Below are 20,846 nucleotides of genomic sequence, written 5' to 3'. Positions count from 1 at the left end.
CGTGTCAGGCGACGCAGCAAATGTGTGCCTTCCACATAGATCTGGAGATTTTATATTGAGGATAAAGTAACCGGCTTGGTTTGAGGTAAGTGTGAATGTTTTTAATATTTTCTGAAATACACATAGTCTAAGTTGTTTCTTCCCACTGATCACAGGTGGCATTCAATGTGAACATGAACATGTTTTCAAAACAAAAACAGAAATACCTGGAAAACATGTTTTCAAAGCCTTAAGAGTGGAGCTGTTTAGTTCTAGCATGTTTTCCTCCATAGCTGGCCAAGGCAAGGGAGTGAGGGGAGAGGCAGGGAAGAAGGGCAAGAGCAGCCCTGAGGTTTGATGAAGAATCTCTCCGCGCCCTCCTCCAGGCTGCGTCCACCAGGCACGAACAGCTAATGCCAACTGACGGGAAGAGGAGAGCTCCCTCGGTCAGATGTGCAACCCGGGAGGAGGTGGCAGCGGAGGTCAGCAGCGCAGGGCTAGTGCCTCACCCTTGGACACAATGCCAGAAGAGGCTCAATGACCTCTTGAGGTGGGCCAGGGTGAGTAAGTCCCCATTATGCATATTCTTGTGCCAGGAAGCTGCAGGGTAGCCTCGAGAATGCTGGAGGCTTGTGAGGAATTTGGTGGTCCAAGGCAGCATTATGCAGCAAGGCCATTGGTCTTAGTACCAAATAACACCCTTTTTTTCTGTGTTTCCTGCACGGCTGAAGCCTCTTCTGCAAACCACGATATGGAGGCCAGCCCAACAATTCCCTCCGAGGATGAAGAAGAACCCTCGGAGGAAGCACCAAGCACCAGCGCAGATACTGGCACCTTGGCAGGGACAAGGACAAGCACAATCTGGTGAGGGCACTTCATAGTTGCACATGTAGCTGCCAGAGAGTGTGGTGCAGCAGGGCTCGGGCAGTCGGTGGAGTGTCCGAGGTGATCCGAAGATTGATTCCGAGTTGGTTGATGAGCCTCTGGAGTTGTCCGTAAGGAGGCAGATGCTGGGCATCCAGCGTGAGCTGCATGAAGACTTGGCGGATGTACCAGAGGGATTGCGTGCTCTGGACTGGACTGTGGAGGTGTCCATCCAGGTCATATGCACTGCGATAACCCACTCTCCAGGGTGCCAAGCCTCTGCCATGAACAGACTGGCAACTGTCCTGGAGGGGAAAACCGAATGTGTTGCGGCTGCAATTGTGGGTGTGCACTCTGACCTGCACACCACTACCCTGGCTCTGAATTCAGAGGCCCAGAGCCTGGGTGACAGGGGGACTGGGAGCCAGGACCCTAAGCCAGCTCCTGGTATCTCATGGGAAGGCAGGGAGGACTAACCACTCTTCATGGTGGAGGATGAGCAGCTGCTGCCACCATCTAGGAGCACCTCTCAGGGCACTTCTGATAGGGACAGCCTTTCCTCTGTCCATCTGCCATTGACATTTTCCTCACCTAATGCCATGGAGACAGAAACTTCCTGCCACTCTGCAGGAGTCTTCTAATGTGACGGGGCCCTCAAGACTGTTGGGAAGGTGTTGGCTACAGAACAGTGTCTCTTAAAGAGGTCTCCATAGTCTTCTGTAGGATAACTGTAAGTCTTTATTGACTACTAGAACTATTTACACACGTACAGTAAAGGGTACAGACTAGGAACTATCCCCATGTTTAGGTCTTTACACGTCTCTGCTCAACACCACACTGAGCACTGGCTCTGGGTCATGTGCCTTCTTACATCACTGTGTGGGTGGTACTGTACTCAGTCCCACATCAACCCTGTATGTGCCAGACCCTTGTGCTACAAAGGCCTCAGCTGCACAGAGGATGGCGCCCCCCCCACCCCACAAATTCATCCAGAACAAGGTGGGTAGCAGAGCAGCAGCCTCTCTCCAGAGCAGCAGCAAGCAAGGAAGCAACACTGCACCTGAGCACTAGGAAACGCTTTAGGAAAACTCCACACTAGTCACCAAGCGGGCCGCATGGGTGCATTTAGTTTGGTTGTTCATGGTGTGTCTCATAGTGATTATGTGAATAAACCTTAAGTTTACTATCTCTCATACAGAGGTTATTTCAGTAGGTCATTGTCGTTGAACCTCTTTTGGGAGATATACATGGGGCAGGATTTTGCCCTTGGCGGGGACGGTCAGGAAGCTGACCATTGCCCGCGATCGGCTCCATACCGTGATTTTACACGGACGGGCCAATTAAGGCCCGCTCTGTGTGGATCGTGAGCGGCAGCGCTGAGCACTGCCTGTGCGGGTGGGGGGAGGATGAGAGCTGGGCCTCATGTGCAGTTCGCGCATGCATGAGAAAGAGCGCTTCAATCTCCCTGAGGCACAGAGCTGCATCAGGGAGATTGAGGTGCTGTGTAGAAAAAAAGGTAATAAAATTTTTTTTTAAATGTCCTCTCGTGTGACTCTGTCACGTGAGCTGGGACATGTTTTTAATTCAAAAATAAAGCTCTTATTTAATGTTTATTTGCTTTAGGAAACCTCATCCCGCTTGTGGATGAGGTTTCCCAAAAAATGTAAAGGCCGCTTGGCCTTTTCGCCTGCCTGCCAACCGTAAGGTTGGATGGGCGGCATAAATTTGAATTTAACTAGATTGTTAATGGCCTTAATAGGCCTTTTAATTATCAGCGGGCACGCAGCCGACTCCAGCACGCGCCCGCCGAATGAAATATCGCAAGACTGCGCGATGATGTTGGGACACACGTCATCACGCATCATTTTACACTTGGACGTGTCGGGCGCGTGCCTGCTCGCCGAGCGTAATATTCTGCCCATGAGCTTTAATAACTGGAGGCAGGGCAGGATGTCTCGAATGGCAAGAAATCTAAATGGTGAGTGTGCTGACAGGACGTTGTCATGAATCTCACATTCCACATGGAATGGCGTTGAGACACATGCAGTGCACACATCTCTGCGGCCGAGAATTCCTGTCCTATTGTAACCTCTATCTTATCAAGGCATCTATTGTGTCACAGCCATCTATGCGATCACGTCCAGGGCCTTGCACCCCTACATTGGGGTGTTCCCTCACCTCGTCTTCGCATTCATCATCAGATGAATGGCTGCTATCTTGCACCCCCTCTTCCTTGAGGACATCCCCTCTCTGAACAGCAAGGATGTGGAGGGGGCAGCACACTGCAACCATGAGTGACACACATGATGGAGTATACTGCATTGCCCCTCCTGATCAGTCAAGGCATCTGAACCTCATCTTCAGTAGACCAATTATCTGCTCTACGATGGCCCCTGGTGTTTCTATGGCTGTCGTTGTACCTCCTCTCCATGTCTGTTCTTAGGGCCCTCACTGGAGTCATGAGTCACCTCTTCAACGGGTAACCTTTGTCACCTAGAAGCCAACCATTCAGAGCATCAGGTCCCCTGAACGTGTCTGGAACCTGGGAGTTACGCAGAATGTACGAGTTGTGGCTGCTGCCCAGGTACCTCGCACATACCTACTTAATCCATCGATTGTGGTCACAGACCAGATGGACGTTCAATGAGTGAAATCCCTTTGTGTCAATAAATGTACAAGGCTGGCCAGCTCAAGCCTTTATGGTGATGTGCATACAGTCAATCGCTCCCTGGCCCCTGGGATTGCCGCAAACCTGCTGGTTCTTTCATGTTGACTCTGGCGGTCCATTGAGAATGAAATGTAATTACCTGCCCTTTCTGAACATTGCATCTGTGAAGACCTTGATATAGTGGTGTGCAACAGGCTGCGTAATGCCAATGAGGTCTCCACATGCAGCCTGAAAGGATCCTGTTGCAAAGAAATTCAGCGCAACAGTTACCTTTACAGCTACAGGCATTGGGTGACCACTAACGCATTTGGAAGAGATCTCCCCTGCTAGCATGTCACAAAGAGAGGTCATTGTAGCTCTGGAGAGCCTGAGCCTCCTCTGGCATTGTGCCTGGGTCATCTGAAAGTAGCTCAGTCTCTGCCTATATGCTCGAGGGGCTGCATAAGTCCTTCTGCACTCATGATGATTCATGATGGCTTCATCATGTTCTTAATCTGGCGCAGCTCTGCCGCCCTCACGCACCACCAGTGCATCCTGGACCTCTCGAATGGCCCTTCTTTCTCTTATCCCCCAATCTCCTCCTCCTCCTCCACACCCTCCTCTCCTCCTCACTGGAGGATGTGTTTCCCACAGAGACAACTGTTCCCATGTTTTCCCTAGTAAGAAGGCCAAGGTGAAGGTCAGAATTGACCTCTCAGCAGGAGGAATAAGGCCTTGAAGTATGAAATGGAAACTCTGCTTTATGTATCAAGTCAGAGCACCCTTAACTGCTGAGTTCAAACTCAGGACGCAGCTGGAGACCCTAACAACTAACCGTTAAAAAAGACGAGAAACCCATCTGGCGTGAAATACACTCTGTGAGCGTTTTATTGCTCGCTCTATTTATTTTTGAGATATTAACCAGCATAAATATTCTATTTGATTAAATTTGAATAATACGGGCGGGCTCCTGATATCTAACCCCACCTGCCATATTATCCGGATCAGGCGTCGGGAATGTCGGGAATGCGACCAGACATCATCACGCCCAATGAAATATTGGTGTGGGTGTGTAACACTCGCGTTTTCGCAACATGTTAATCAGCCTGTGATATGCTTGCCAAATGACATCAAATTAATGTGAAGTTCTCCTTTACGAGTAAATCCTTTAATTCTGATTGCCAGATTGTTGCATCAGACAAGACCATCTGGTGCTGGTGCGAGGAAAAATAAAAATGCTCATCTCACTAATGTTTTACAGAGTGCTCCATTGGGGCATCTGTTTTTTGATGAGCGAAAATAGTTTTGTCGTTTTAATTTCCTGTATTTTAAATAAATCACGCCTCCTAACAAAAAAATAAGGTCCATTTCAGATCAGGAACTATTTTTAAAAATTGAGCAAAGCTGGGACTTTGACAGTAAATCAGTAGACACACTGTGAAGGTGGTGTGATTTGGCTTCAGCGCTATGGATATTCTCACCAAAGGAACAATGGGCAAAATTTTCACCACAGCGGGCGCATGGCCGCCCGACCCACTCGAGCGTGAAATGACGTGCATTGACGTCGGGCGAGCGTCCCAACATCAACACGTGGACGCATAATATTTCGGTCGGCGGGCACGCACCGGAGCTGGCGGCGTGTCCGCTGACAAATCAATTAAGTTACATTTTTTGATGCCCATCCAACCTAACGGTTGGCGGGCAGGCGCAAAGGCCAAGTGGCCTTTGCATTTTTTTTTGGAAACCTCATCCACAGGCGGGATGACAGGCAGGATGAGGTTTCCAACATCAAATAAAAATAAAACATTTTTTTTTTAATTTCACTTAACATGTCCCTACTCATGTGACACAGTGACATGAGTGGTCCCCACTTGTCCCATGTTTTATAACATTTTTCAAATCTTTATTTTTTTTTGAAAACGCTTCATCTCCCTAAGGCAACTCTGTGCCTCAGGGAGATTCTCAAGTGCGCACTCATGCGCATGCGCAAAGTTCGCGCTCTCCCTCCTCCCCCACCCCCCACAGGCAGTGATGAGCGCTGCTGCTCACGTTTCACGTTGGGCGGGCCTTAATTGGCTCGCCAGCCTGAAATGGCCCAACTGGCCTCGATCGTGGGCCCCAACTGGCCTCGATCGTGGGCGGCTGTCGACTGCTGCCTCCGCCCGCCCGCCAAGGTCAAAGTTCTGACCAATGTTTCTGGATTTAGTAAAAGGGCAGAACAATTACTACATGGAGATCCTTCTGCAGGGTTGGCATGAAGCCACCCCACCACCCCTGCCCTCTCTAACGGGTGTAAAAGATCCCAGGGCACCACTTCAAAGAAACAAAGTGGGGAGTTCTCCCCGGTGTCCTGGTTAATATTTGTCTCTCAACTAAGATCACAAATAAACAGACTGTCTGTTCATTTATCTCGCTGCTGTTTGTGGGCACTCGCTGTGAACAAGTTGGCTGTCATGTTCGCTCCACTACAACTGTGACTGCACTTCAAAAGTGCCTCACTGGCTGTAAGGGCCATTGTGAAAAGCGATATACAAATTCAAGTCTTTCTTTTTATGTAAGCAAGGAAAGGAGAAAATTTGGGGGGGATGGGGAGGAAGAAATAAATCATATAATTTGACAGCACAGAAAGAAGCCATTCAGCCAAAGCCCTTGCTCCAGCTATTGTGGTCCATTAATACACAGGCAGCAGAGGAGCCCATGATAAGAGAGAATATGAAGAGATTAGGAGGGAAGTAACAAAACAAAACAATTAGGGAGGCAAAGAAAAACTATGGCCAGAATGTTGCCCTTGTCAGGCAGGCTCGGCGGGGGCGGGCAGGAGCAGTCGGGAAGCCAACCACTGCCCGCGATGGGGCCGGTCCGCGATTTTACACTGGCCGGCCAATTGAGACCCACCCAGCGTGAAACGCGCGCTGCAACGCTCAGCACTGCCTGATGTGGGAGGGGAGGGAAGGAGGGCAAGCGCACAAGTTCACGCATGCGTGCAGATGCGCACAGGAAAAGCTCCCTTAGGCACAAAACTGCCTCAGGGAGATGAAGGTTTTTAACAATGATAAAGAAAGAATTTAAAAATGTTAACAACATGTCCCCTCATGTAGGGACATGTTAGAAATTAGTTTGAAAGTTTTTTTTTAATGACGGCTGAGGTTTCGCAAAAAATCCAAAGGTCGCTTGGCCTTTTTGCCTTCCCGCCAACCATAAGGTTGGATAGGCAGCGAAATTTAATTCAATTAGATCTTTAATGGCCTTAACAGGCCTGTTAATTGTCGGCGGGTGACTCCCACCCAACGAGCGCAATATTCTGACCTATTAAATTATCATGCAACAGAAAGCAAAATAGTCAAGTATTTGCAGGCATAACAATCAAAAAAGGAAAGCTATATGGGAATGGGGCAATTAATGGGGAAGATGGTGGCATGGTGGTAATGTCACTGAACGAGTAATCCATGAAGCCCAGGCTAGTGCTCTGGGAGCATGGGTTCAAATCGCCCCCTCCCACATCTCATGGTGGGTGGAAAATTCTGCTCCAGCTAAGTAAGCCCACCTACTGTTTTAAAATTATGAATTTAAATTTCACAGTATGAAACCATCATCAATTGTCATAAAAACCCATCCGGTTCACTAATGCCCTTTAGGGAAGTAAATATGCCATCCTTACCTCGTCTGGCCTACATGTGACTCCAGACTCTCAACAATGTGGTTGATTCTCAACTGCTTCAAAGGGCAATTAGGGATGGGTAACAAATGCTGGCATTGCCAGGGCCATCCACATCCCGTGAAAGAATAAATAAAGATTAAGGGGTAGACAGGATAATACCACAGGTAATGATAGAGAGATGGCAGAAATATATTGCGAATATATGGTTAATATTAATATTTTAGAGTTAACTTTTAATCCTGGGAAGGCTAAAGTATAACTGTAGAAAATGGGATAATTGCAACTAAAGCAGTTTGGAGTCTATTACATTTAAAAGGTTGGGGGACTGTGCGGGGAAGGTGGGGGGTTGTGTCCAGGGAAAGTAGGCAGGGGAGGTGTGTGCAGGAAAGGTTGAGAGTGTGTTAGAGGGCGGCGTCGGTAGTGTCGACATTGGAGTCCTGAGGGGATGAACTCAGGGTACTGGTGTTAGAAGGGAACAGTCACAGTCAGAGGGGGAGTGGGATGTGGTAGGGTGGCAGGTCCAAGGTGAAGGTCTCATGGCATGGAGGGGGACATTACAGGTAACTCAGATAACAGGAGGGGGCAGGGTCAGGGTGGGCATGGGGATGGTAACAGGTGTCGGCTCTGAGGGGAGAGAAGGCACGTGGAGGTGGATTGTCATAGTGTCTAGGGTAATGGTGGGGAGGTTCAAGGGTGACAGTAGGGAGAAGAATGGTGATATTAGGTGGGTCGATGGTGATGGGGGTAGGTTGGTGGGTGATGGGGCGAGGGTAGAAGGTGGTGGAGGGTGACAGTGGGTAGAGGAATGGTGATATTGGATGGGTCGATGGTGATGGGGGGAGGTTGGTGGGTGACAGGGGGAGGGTAGAAGGTAGTAGAGGGTGACAGTGGGGAGAGGGATGGTGATATTGGTTGGGTCTATGGTGATGGGAGGAGATTGGTGGGTGACGGGGGGAGGGTAGAAGGTGGTGGAGGGTGACAGTGGGGAGAGGGATGGTGCTATTGGGTGGGTCTATGGTGATGGGGGGAGGTTGGTGGGTGGTGGGGGGAGGGTAGAAGGTGGTGGAAAGAGCCTGAAAGGTGATGTGCACATCTTTCCAGTTGCAGCAATACAAAGCATTCGACGTAAGACTGCAATATCTTGAAGTGGGAGGAGGGTCTTTTCGGATGGGTGGAACTCAGGGTCAGCACATGTGGCCGACTAAAGGGACACACTAATAATCATGAGGAAACTGGATGAGAACCATGCTCAGGTGTGTTCTCCTCTCTCTGGTGAAGCCCATATTGCAGCAGGTTTGTCCTCAACTCATGGGTCTCACAACCTCGAGATCCCAACAAGGTGTGGAGCTGCCATTCATTCTGTGCCATTTGCCATCGGCTGCAGTCAGAGGCAGGGATGAAGGAAGGGAGGGAGGTGGATGCCTCCAGGGAGCACGGCTGGTGGAGGGCAGTCAACTCGTGACTCCATCCTCCTGGGTGAATGGTCTTGGTTGACAAGGGGTCATGGACTTAGTCTTTCTATGCTGCTAAGGCAATGGGCTCTCTGTAGAGTCTTGAGGGTAGTGGAGACAAGCAGAAAATTGTCCATGTGAGGCTTCTTGCACACGGCTCTCATCACCCTGGTCAAAGAGCAACGTCTCCATACGGGTTCATGTGTGAACGGAAGGAACACCCAATTCTGGTCCTCCAGGATGTCCTTTATCTGGAAGGGGTGGGGTGGGGAGGCCATGTCTAGATGGAGGCCAGGTGAGAAAGGCTGAGTACTTGCCTGCTGGCTTTGAGATGGAGGGAAACCTGTAAAGGACATACTCACTAAACGTATCACTTCAATTCGTTCACACATCCACTGAGGTGTCGATGATGTGGACTGCAGGTAACTCTGCCTTGGGAATGGCTCTCATCCAGATGAGGAGAAGGAGGGCCCATCGCAGGTTGGCACAGGGCCAGGAGGAGCAAGGGCCTGAGCAGCAAGAGGCAGTAGGGCCTCTAAAGGCCAAGAGACGATGGCATAGTGGTATTGTCCCTGGATTAGTAATCCAGAGACCCAGGGTAATGCTCTGGGGACCAGGGTTTGAATCCCACCAGCAGATGGTAGAATTTCAATTCAATAAAAATCTGGAATTGAAAAAGTCTAATGATGACCATGAAACCATTGTCGATTGTTGTAAAAACCCATCTGGTCACTAATGTCCTTTAGGGAAGGAAATCTGCTGTCCTTACCTGGTCTGGCCTACATGAGACCCCAGACCCACAGCAATGTGGTTGACTCTTAAATGCCCTCTTGCAGAATAGGCAAATAATTAGCAAATGAAGTTTAACACAGATAAATGGGAGGTAATACATTTTGGTTGGATCAATGAGAGTATTGTGTCCAATTCTGGGGACCACACTTTAGGAAGGATGTGAAGGCCTTAGCGAGGGTGCAGAAAAGATTCACGAGAATGGTTCCAGGGATGAGGAACTTCAGCTTTGTGGATAGATAAGAGAAGTTGGAGGTTTCCTTGGAGAAGAGAAGGTTCAGAGGAGATTTGAAAGAAGTGTTCAAAATCATGAGTAGATAGGGAGAAACTATTCGGATTGGTGGGAGGATCGAGAACCTGAGGGCACAGATTTGAGCTAATTGCCAAATGCAGCAATGGAGACATGAAAAGCTTTATGATACAGGAAGTGGTTAGGATCTGGAATGCACTGCCTGAGTGTGGTGGAGGCAGATTCAATCATGGCTTTCAAAAGGGAATTGGATCATTATCTGAAGAGGAAATATTTGCAGAGCTGCAGGGAAAAGACTGGATAGTGGCACCAGATGAATTGCTCTTGCAGAGAGCCAGCACAGACATGAAGGGCTGAATGGCCTGTGTTGTAACCATTCTATGATTCTAAGAATAGAGAGGTCACTTATTACTTGGAAGGTGTGAGTCTAGGTGTGGTAGAGGAACAAAGTGACCTTAGAGTACAAATACACTGATCACTAAAAGTTGCGCCACAGGTTAACAAGGCCGTAAAAGAAGCAAATCACACACTAGGTTTTATTTCTAGATGGATAGAATTAAAATGCGGGGATGTTATGTTAAACCTGTATCAAACCTGGGTTAGACCACACTTAGAGTACTGCATGCAGTTCTGGTCACCATATTATAAAAAGGATATAGAGACACTGGAGAGGGTGCAGAGAAAATTTACAAGGATGAGACCAGAAATGTGTGGGTATACATATCGGGAAAGGATTGACAGGCTGGGTCTCTTTTCTCTTGGAAAAAGAAGACTGAGGGGTAACCTAATAGAGGTCTTTAAAATTCTGATAGATTTTGATCAAGTGGATAGAGAGAGAATGTTTCCTCTTATGGGGAAGAGCAGAACTAAAGGCCATCAATATAAGATAGTCACCAAGAAATCCAGTAGGGAATTCAGAAGAAAATTCTTTACCCAAGTGGTGAGAATGGGAACTCGCTACCACAGGGAGTGGTTGAATTGAATAGTATAGATGTATTTAAGGGGAAAACTAGATAAGGATATGAGGGAGAAGGGAATAGAGGGTTACGATGGTAGATTTAGATGAAGAAAGATGGGAGGAGACTTGGGTGGAACATAAAGAACAGCATGGACTAGTTGGGCTGAATGGCCTGTTTCTGTGCCGTATATCCTATGTAAGCCCATCGAACCTCTGCCAGCTCTAAAAGAGCAATCCAGTTAGTTCCATTCCATTTCTCATGCTCTTTAAATTTTCTTTTTCAGATCCAGTTCCCTTCTAAAAACATCAGCTTCCCCCACTGTTTCTGGTCATGCATTCCATGTCCTAACAATACTCTTGAAAACTGAAAGATTCACATAACTCTCCTTTCCTACTTTTAGTCATGATCTTAAATTAATGGATGCCCTCAAGCGACCGACTCTCCAACCAGAAGAAATAGCTTCTTCCAATTTACCTTCTCCAGATCCCTCTTCGTTTTGCCATTGTTAGATCTCCCCTTAACCCATAGATATAGTTTTTCATGGGTCTATAAATTTGCTGCCAGGATTAAGTGAGACACTTTCCTACATGGATTTCTTGAAGTATCATTACATGACCTCCAATCGCCCATATGGTCAAACAGCCTTCTTTTCCCATCTCGAGCATTTATGTAAAAACAAAACATACCCTTTTTCAATGCCCCTAGCATTTTTCTCCCTGGTTGCTCACAGGAGATTAATCTTTAATCCATGGAGACGATTGAGGAACCCTGGACAGTTGGCAACCCGAATAAAGCAATTTAAGATAACCATATGTCAGGCTGTTTACCACGGAAGCTATTATCCACATTTACCTCACATGAGCAGTGAACAGAAAAACATTCTGCATTTAGATCAGATCTATCTCATGCTTAAATGATGCATCTGGATCACTGTATCCAAGACCTTATTAAAGTCAGAAAGTCAAATTGAGATGATTGTGGCCATTTTCCCCACTTAGCTTCAGTGCTGCCGACACTTAACTGCTTCAAGGTATTTTGCCCTCTGAATGAGGTATTGATCATGATCTCTGACTATCAAGCACCAACCTGGCTGGATGAGAAAAACCTTGACATTCATGCAACAAGGTGTGAATGAAAGGCCTTTACTCACCATCGAAATTCCATTTTCTTTCGCAGTTTTTAATTGGGTTGTTCACTTCTCAAAGGCCTAGAATTTCCATTTTTTTTCCATACCCCCGCTCCTTAAAGCCTACCTCTTTCACCAAGCTTTTGACCACCTGTCCTATTATCATATTATGTAGCTTGGTGTCAAATTCTGCTTTATAATGCTCCGGTGAAGCAGCTCGGGACATTTTGTTAAAGGTGCTATATAAGTACAAGTTGTTCTTCCTCTTCCCTGAACTGTGGCCCAACAAATCCCCAAGAACTTCCATCTGCCACCATAGCTTCATCCACTCTCTTCATCTGTCCATGTCCCTTTGTAACTCTCCGCACCCATCTACACTACAGACTGTGCTACCTAGCTTTGTGTCATCTGGAAGCATAGGTACACAACTCTACTCCTCATCCAAGTTATTGACAAACACAGCCGGAATTTTACGGTCCCATCGGGGCAGGGACAGAGCCGTAAAATGCGGCGAGCTATTCTAAACTCCATTGACTTTGGCTGGAACGTAAAATCCCACTGACGTAAAATTCTGTCCAAGGTGAAAAGCTGAGGCCCCAGCACAAATCCCTGGAGAATACCACTTGTCACATCCCACCAATCAGAGAATGAGCACGCCCAACCAGTGGACTGACGTAATGACACCAGCACAGGGAATTACCAGAATGATGCCATTACATTAAGTCACAATGTCACAGCCAGCATCTCACTGTTGTCACCAAAAACAGTTGCTTTACTTGCCCCAGGAGCAATCTAGGACACCCAATGCAAAGCAGGCACTGGAACCACAGCAGATATGACATTCACTTCCAGTTAAAGAGCACTAAAGAGACTTCGGGGTCCATGAATGTAGATCATTAAAATTCCACAGATATGTGCACAGAAAATAATCAAAAAGGTTAATGGAATGTTGGCCTTTATATGCGGAGGACTAGAATACAAGGAGGGTAGAAGTCAAGCTTCAGCTACACAAAACCCTGGCTAGACCACACGTGGAGTCGCTGTGGACAGTTCTGGGCACCACCCCTTCGGAAGAAGATAGTGACCCAGAAGGCAGTCCAATTTAGATTTACCAGAATGGTACCTGGACTCAAAGGGTTAAATTATGAGGAGCAATTACACAAACTAGGATTGTATTCCCTGGAATTTAGAAGGTTAAGGAGTGATTTGATCAGAGTTATCAAGATATTAAGGGGAACAGATAGGGTAGATAGAGAGAAACTATTTCTGCTGGTTGGGGAGTCTTTGACTAGGGTGCATGTCTAAAAATTAGGGCCAGATTTTTCAGGAGTGAAATGAGGTAACACTTCTACACACAATGGTTGGAACTCTCCTCTGCAATGGGCAATTGATGCTAGGTCAACTGTTAATTTTAAATCTGAGATTGATAGATTGTTGTTAGCCTAAGGTATTCAGGATATGGGGAAGAGGTGGATGTATGGAGTTCAGTGTCAAATAGCCTACCAGACATCCTTAACTAGGTTGACCCCTGAAACATGGTGCTCCAGCACATAATCAGGCTGCCACTTTAGTGTAGTACTGAGGGAAGACTGCGCTGTCTTTTGGCTGAGATGTTGAATCCTCTCATGTGGACATAGAAGCCTCTGCGGGGGTAATTTTAACCCCAAAAAGAGGTGGGTTTGGGTTGGATGAGATGTTAAAATGGGAAAAATCTCAAACCCGATTCCAGTCCACCTTGAACCCTCCTACTACTGGTTTTCAGGAATGAAAGGGATAAAGGGTGGGCAACCAACCCATTCATGGGGACTGAGCTGCTCATGTAAATGTCTTAATGAGACTGCATGCCTCCGATCTATGTTGCAGCTTTAACCCTAGCTGGCCAACTTCCCTGGGCCTGCTTCATGGAAGTGGGTTTACAGCACTGCTTGTGGGCCAAGAGAAGCATGTGTGCTTCCCCTGGCTTCCCAAACAGACTTGTTTTCCACTCCACATGAGCGCCCACACCCAATATCAAATTCCCCACTCCGTAATCAGACTCCCTTCACCCTGTGATGCGATGATCGGATGCCCTGTCCTGATTGTACCCTACCCTAATCATCCCCCACCCCATGATCACTGACTCCCTCCCTGTGCTCACCAACTCTCAGAAACTGTGCTTTCCCTGCCCATCTCATAGAGTCCTGGAGGAACACCAGGAGACCATTCAGCCCATAACTGCCCTGATCACTCTCTAATAGCTCTACAAATCAGCAGCAACCCCCCCCCCCCCCCCCCCCCCCCCATCCACTGATCCTCCAAACCACGATGTACCCAGTCCCAACCCCAACCTCACAATCTCTACCCCGAGCATTATAGTAACTTGCTCCTGGGCTGTGACCTCTCCTGTTTCATTTCCCAGCTGGAGGGAGGTTTCCAGAATGGGAGTCTGTCAGAAACAGAAAACACAAACTCTGTGGAGTTAAAACTCCATGGTGTTTGGGGAAATCCAGGTTTCCCAGCCAGAACACCTCCCCACTTGGAAATCCCAACTCAGTAAAGATTGGCGCCTGCAGCTTTATTTGCGGACTTTGAGGGGGTATGAGAAACAGGAATCGCTGGATTACAAAATACCAAGGTCCATCCAGATAACCGTCTACCATCCAGGCCATCACATGATACAATGAGAATGGAGTTGTTAACGAATCAGAGCAATCCCCCTCTATCAATTCGTCTGCAACAGGGCCAGACATGAGATAAGCAAAAGCCCCCGTGGTGGAGAGATTTGTGCAGGGACTTTCTGAAACTGCAGAGTCATATCCATTCACACTGGTTCCCGGGTTTTTTTTTTTCGTTCAAAGTTGTCTCCTTGAGGGTTTCATGAACATTTCTGGCTTCCATTTGTGAGACCCTGCACACTTCCCAGTATGACACTGCTTATTAAATCCTACTTTAGTGTTCTCATATTCAACCCCACTCTCTCTTCCTCCTCATGGTTTCTTATTCACCGATGCCATTTTCTTGCCCAAAATATGTCTGTTACTGTTCAACCTCTTTGATTAATCAGCATCCCCTTTTCCCAAGTTTTAAGTTGGCCAGCCAACACAGACACAATGGGCTGAATGGCCTCCTTCGCTGCCGTAAACTTCCTATGTTTCTGTATTAATCACACGATTGCCTTTGGTAACACTCTGGGCTATTATTCTAAAATCCTTCCAACATGCAAAAGGCCCCAAATTTCCTTTGCCAGCTGAGCCAAGCTGCCTGTGAAGTCATGGCAGACACCAATGGTTGCTGACAGACACCAGCAGACCTTGGCAGGTGCCAGCAGACAGATAGGCATTGGCAGACATCAATAGGTATTGCCAGACACTGAAAGGGGCCGACAGTCATCAGCAGGCACTGGCAGCTTGCCATGACTGTTATAATGAGGCCCGAGGACCAACTTCTCATGATACTTGGGCCTCCATCTTTCAGCATGGGCATTGTTCTCAGTTGCCCATTCCGTGCCAGAAAACTGGCCCAAAACCAATTTCTGCAACTTTACCACATTCAGACCTGAGCTTTGCCCATCAGAAAATAGCTTCCATTATATACTCAGCTGCATAAAGCAAGAACACACCCACGGATTGTAGCCCATGGGTGTATTTAAGCTGGATTCCTGTTGAAGCAGTTGTTAACTGTTCATTAACAAGCAGACCAGCCTCCTGTATCAATAGATTCTGAAAGCAAATGGGAGATGTCATCAAATGTCAGTCTGTTCACTGTATAAATACTGTAAATACATGCAAATACTGTAAAATGTTGACTTAACTGGAAGCGGATATTGCTGAAACTATGAAACCCATGCACACTAAGTTAAAAGAAAAAAAAACTTTCATTTATTTAGCGTTTTTCACAACATTCCAAATCGCCTTACAGCCAATGAGGTACTTTTTGAAGTGTTGTCACGGTTGTACTGTCAAAAACGTGGCGATTTGCACACAGCAAGCTCCCATAAACAGCAATCTGTTGTGTGAAATAGGAACAGAAAATGCTGGAAATAGTCAGCAGGTCAGGCAGCTTCTGTGGAGAGAGGGACAGAGTTAACGCTTCAGGTTATGACCTTCCATCAGAACTGTGTGTTGGTTGAGGGATAAATATTGGCCAAAACACCAGTGAGAACTCCCCTGTTCTTCTTCCAAATAGTGCCTGGGATCTTTTACATCCTCCTCAGGGCACACACAGGGCCTTGGTTTGACCACTCATCTGAAAGGCAACTCACTCCCAATCACTGCATTGGAGTTTCAGCCTACATCTTTAGGCTCAAGTCCTGGAGTGGGACTTGAACCCATAGCATTTTGACTCAGAGTTAAGAGTGCTATGAACTGAGCCACTGCACCCAAGCTTGCCACTCTTTTAGTTAAGTCTTTTCTCCCCTCCTCCATGTTTCTCCCCTCCTTTTCTCCTGAGGGCACTGACCCAGGCTCGCGTAGACAGTGTTTGCAGCAGGCTATTGCACCATGAGGGAGTGACTCATAGCTGAATCTAATCTCATCCTCCCACATGCCTCTGAGTCACACATTTCCAGGTTCAAGTCCCACTCCAGGACTTATTGAGCACAAAAATCAAGGCTGACACTCCAGTGCAGTACTGAGGGAGCGCTGCACTGTCGGAGGTCTTTCAGATGAGATGCTAAACTGAGGCCCCAACTGCCTGCTCGGGTGGATGTCAAAGATCCCATGGCTCTATTTTGAAGAAGAGCAGGGGAGTTCTCCCCAGTGTCCTGGCCAATATTTATCCCTCAATCAACATCACAAAAACAGATGATCTGGTCATTATCACATTGCTGCTTATGGGAGCATGCTATGCGCAAATTGGCTGCCGTGTTTCCCACATCACAACAGTGACCATACTTCAAAAAGTACTTCATTGGCTGCAAAGCACTTTGGGACATCCTGAGGTTGTGAAACGTGTTATAGAAATGTAAATCTTTCTTTCTTTCAGACCCACTTTCCAGCAATGGTTATTGCATGCTGTTATGGAGTTAGGTCACAGATCAGCCATGATCTCAAGCTCAAGGGGCTTAGTGGCCAAATCCTGTTTCCATAATCAGGAGCAGAACACGGGTGAGTGGGAAGGGGATGCCGGGTACTGAGATCAGTTGTGGTCAGCTGGTTCAAACACAGGCCAGGAATGAGCCTGTGAGCTTCCTGGTAAATCACAGCTCAGTTCCATACTGGCCCACAGAGATTGTGGGTTTAAGCATGTGATCTAGGATGTCACCTCAGTGCAGTCCTGAGGGAGCACAGAAGTGTTGGAAGCGCCGTCTTTCAGGCCAGCCTTTGCCTAAATAACAAGAGTGAGTGCACTTCAAAAGTAAGACCAGAAAGCACTCCTGAAGATGTGAAAAGTATTTTATAAAATGTAAGCTCTTTCTGTTTTTTTAGGCCTGCTCAGTTACTGGGGGAGATTGGACCCACTGAAAGGCTTCACATATGCTAACTCTTCACTTCTCTCCCCCTCTGCCAAGAAAGAAGAATAAAGAACTTGCATTTATGTACCACCTTATGATCATGGAACATTCCAGAACGCCTTACAGCCAATGAGGTACTTTTTAATGTATAGTCACTGTTGTGATGAAGGAAACACAGCAGACAATATGTGCACAGCAAGCTCCCACAAACAACAATGTGATGATGACCCCAGATAATTTGTTTTTTTTAAGTGATGCCAATTGAGGGATTAATATTGGCCAGGACACCAGGAAGGGCTCCTCTGCTCTTCTTCAAATTGTGGCGGTGGGATCTTTTACATCCACCCGATAGCAGACAGGCCTTGGTGTAACATCTCATCCAATGCCCACAACAGTGCAGCACTCCCTTAATACTGGATGTGTCAGCCTGGATTATATGCTCAACTCCTAAAAATGGAGCCCTGAATCCATAACCTTCGAACACAGCCACTGAGCCACAGCTGGCAATGGAACCATCACGGTTCTGCCTTATGCCGTTGGTGTCTGTTGTATCATGTGGACACTCAGAGTGCAATTGGTGCATGGAGTGGCTTTCTGCATTTACTTCGTAGGCCCTGGCCCCCCTCAATATGACCGAACATTCAGAGGCCCTTTCTTTCAAGCCTGACTGAGATTCTCAGCTCCTTGACGTTGCAGAGCTAATAGAGGGAGGATCAGTGCTAATATCTAATCCAGTAAAAGCACCAACAGAGAGGACTTTGTTACAGAAAGGAAAGAGAGAAAAAAAAATGCATGTTTATGCACCCTTATCACATCTCTCAAGATAACTCATTTTCCATACAATAATTGGTTTTGAAGTACAGTCACTATTCTAACAGAGGTCGTTTGTGGAACAATAAAGAACACATGTTATTTCAGAGATCCAATCTGTTGCATGAGGGCTCATTGTATTTTGTAAGGAGAAGATAAGTAATCCAATTTCTACAGTGGCTATAGTCAACGGTATTGTGTGATAACATGAGTTGCCAAACCCATTTCCTCTGCACTTTGATGATTCTCTAGCAATCACTTTGAAAGGAAATTTAGTTCTAGTGATTGGAGAGTCATGAAAGATGTTCCTTTCATATTCTGCTCTTTATATACTCTGATACAGTGTTACTCATCAACTTCTGTTCGAGAAGAAAACTTCTCGTTCCCACAGAACAAGTTCCTACAGATCACTGTGGACAAGTGGAGGTCTTAAACTATCCCTGCATGGGGCAGAAAAATGGAACCACGGGGAAAAAAGGAACAGCTTGATTGAAGAGTTCAATTGTTTGGAAGGGCCCTCTCACATGCTGTGTGGAGAGGAACAGACTTGCATTTCTGTAGCACCATTTATAGCCTTGGGACATCCCAAAGAGATCAGCAGCTAATGAGATGCTTCTCAAGTGTCGTTACTGTTGGAATGTGGGGAAACACCAATTTGTGCACAGCAAGCTCCCACACACAGCAATGAGATGAATGACCAGATAATCAAGTGTTTAGTATTGTTGCTTGAGGTATAAATATCAGGCCCCAGAACACTAGGATTAACTCACCTGCTATTCTTCAAACTAGTGCAATGGGATCTTTTACAACCACCTGAGAGAGCAGATGGGGTCTCAGTTTGACGATTTATCTGAAAGATGACATTGCAGCTTCCACTCAGTGCTACACTGGGAGCATCAACTCAAATTTTGTTCAACCAACTGAGCCATGGCTGACACTCAGAAACACCAAATCCCAGGTCAGCTAACAGCAGGGCCTGAATTTTCGTCTGGGCTCAGGAAAACCCGACTCATGCACTTCTGCGGCTCGCAAAATGCACAACCGACCCATATGTGAATTTAGGAGAAATTTTCATCTTTGCACACAGGCCAGGTTTGCAGTGCATGAGGGTGTGCAAGTTAGAAGGCCTGCCTCGGTTCATCAACACAGCAGCTCAGCTCCTGTCATCATTTAAAGGTCCCCTAAACCTCATCCCTCACACCACTCATCCCCCCCACCTACCCCATCCCCCATGCCACCCCATGACACTTCACATTCCCTATGCCACCCCATGCCACTTCACATGCCCCATGCCACCTCATGCCTCTTTCCCCCCATGTATCCTTCTTAGCCACTCATCCAGTATTCACCATGTACAGTCCTCAGGAGCTATGCAATAGCCACGAGAATTATTTTAAAGTTATTGGAAAACCATTAAACCTCTAACAATATAAGAAAACCTGAAATTCAAACTCACTATCATTGATTCTGGACAAAAAAAAAGCCCAAGAGAAAAAAAAGGTTTTAGTCCTTTAAGTGCCTATTAGGTTGTAAACAAACAAGAAACCACATCAAAGACATAACCTGTTATTGTAGCTGCTAACAGTTTCAATGGTTCTTGAATCAATAAAACCACCTGCTGAGCAGAAGCTTTTGAAACCCAGCCAAGCATTCGTTATGGAGCAACTGTCATAACAAAAGCTTCCAGATCCACTGACAGAACAGGTATCCATTTCCATTTCAAATCAGAATGTCTGTCAATCAATGGAGGGGAGGCAGATTCAGACCATTTTTTCTACCTTCAGAAGCTACCAGCCCAATGAAAGCAGAGTGCAATAACATGGCAGCAGAGGAGGACTTTTTATTTTACATTTTTACATTATGGTACTTTCTCCATTGGAAAAGTGCTGTAATGCATGTGAGCAATTACACAATGCTGGTCAATGTAAGGGTAAACTTACCTTTAAAGGATCAATCCCTATGATGAATCACTGCAGTAAAACACGTCTACATTACAATGCAACACCTAATAGTGACAGTTGAATTTACCATTCAGAATGTTCCTGACTCGTCGGCAGGCTATCCATTTTCTTCATGAACTCTCAAACCTGGCATGTTTTTAATGAGCTTCCAAAATGCCACACCACTAGACAAGGATTGTGTGCGGGAGGAAATCTGATTTCCATTCCCCATTTAAAATGGGGAACCTAACCTTAGCGGAGGAAGATGTGCTTTTGTGTACTGGGCATTCCCAACCATCAAAAGCCCAGGGGAAAATGGTGCAGGGCTGGGAATGCAGAGGAAAATTGGATTTCCTCCAAAAAGCATTCAAAGCGCGACCATTCACGCACCAAATCACACCTCTGCACCTAGACAAAAATGTGGTTCCAAGATATGAAGCTGTGAGTCTGCCAAAGGCTAAGCTGAAATGGAAGCAGGTTGCAAATAGTTCTTGGGCTGTATGAGCAACAACAACAATTTGCAATTACATAGCACCTTCAACATAGTAAAACATCCAAAGGCACTTCATAGAGGCATAAATATAAATAGACAAAAATTGAGCTATTTGGAGGGTTGACCAAAACCATGGTGAAAAACATGGCTTTCACAGAGAGTCTTAAGGGAGGTAAGAGTGGTGAAGAAACAGGGAGCTTTAGGGAGGGAATTCTACAGCATACAGTCTAGTTGGCTGAAGGCACAGCCGCCAATGGCAGTGTGAGGGATTCACAAGAGACCAGAATTGGAGGTACGCAAAATTCTTTGGGAAGGGAAGATTGTAGGCCCGGAGGAGGTTACAGAGTTCGGGATGGATAAGGACACGGAGAGATTTGAATACAAGGGTGAGAATATTAAATAGGACTCATTGCCAGGCCAAAAGCCAGTGTAGGTCAGTGGGGACAGGG

At 46.6% G+C, this 20,846-nt stretch overlaps 1 long non-coding RNA gene across 1 annotated transcript; it reads left to right on the top strand.

The window, feature by feature from the left end:
* Window positions 1-1,755: 1,755 nt before the first annotated feature.
* On the top strand, window positions 1,756-19,961 carry LOC144672618 (uncharacterized). The gene is made up of 3 exons (XR_013574123.1): window positions 1,756-1,842; window positions 17,129-17,288; window positions 18,308-19,961. It is a non-coding gene; the product is annotated as an uncharacterized LOC144672618 (long non-coding RNA).
* Window positions 19,962-20,846: the final 885 nt, after the last annotated feature.

Source organism: Cetorhinus maximus, chromosome X, assembly GCF_964194155.1.
Source record: "Cetorhinus maximus chromosome X, sCetMax3.hap1.1, whole genome shotgun sequence".
Taxonomy (NCBI): domain Eukaryota; kingdom Metazoa; phylum Chordata; class Chondrichthyes; order Lamniformes; family Cetorhinidae; genus Cetorhinus; species Cetorhinus maximus.
This window is presented reverse-complemented; position numbering and strand designations above follow the sequence as displayed.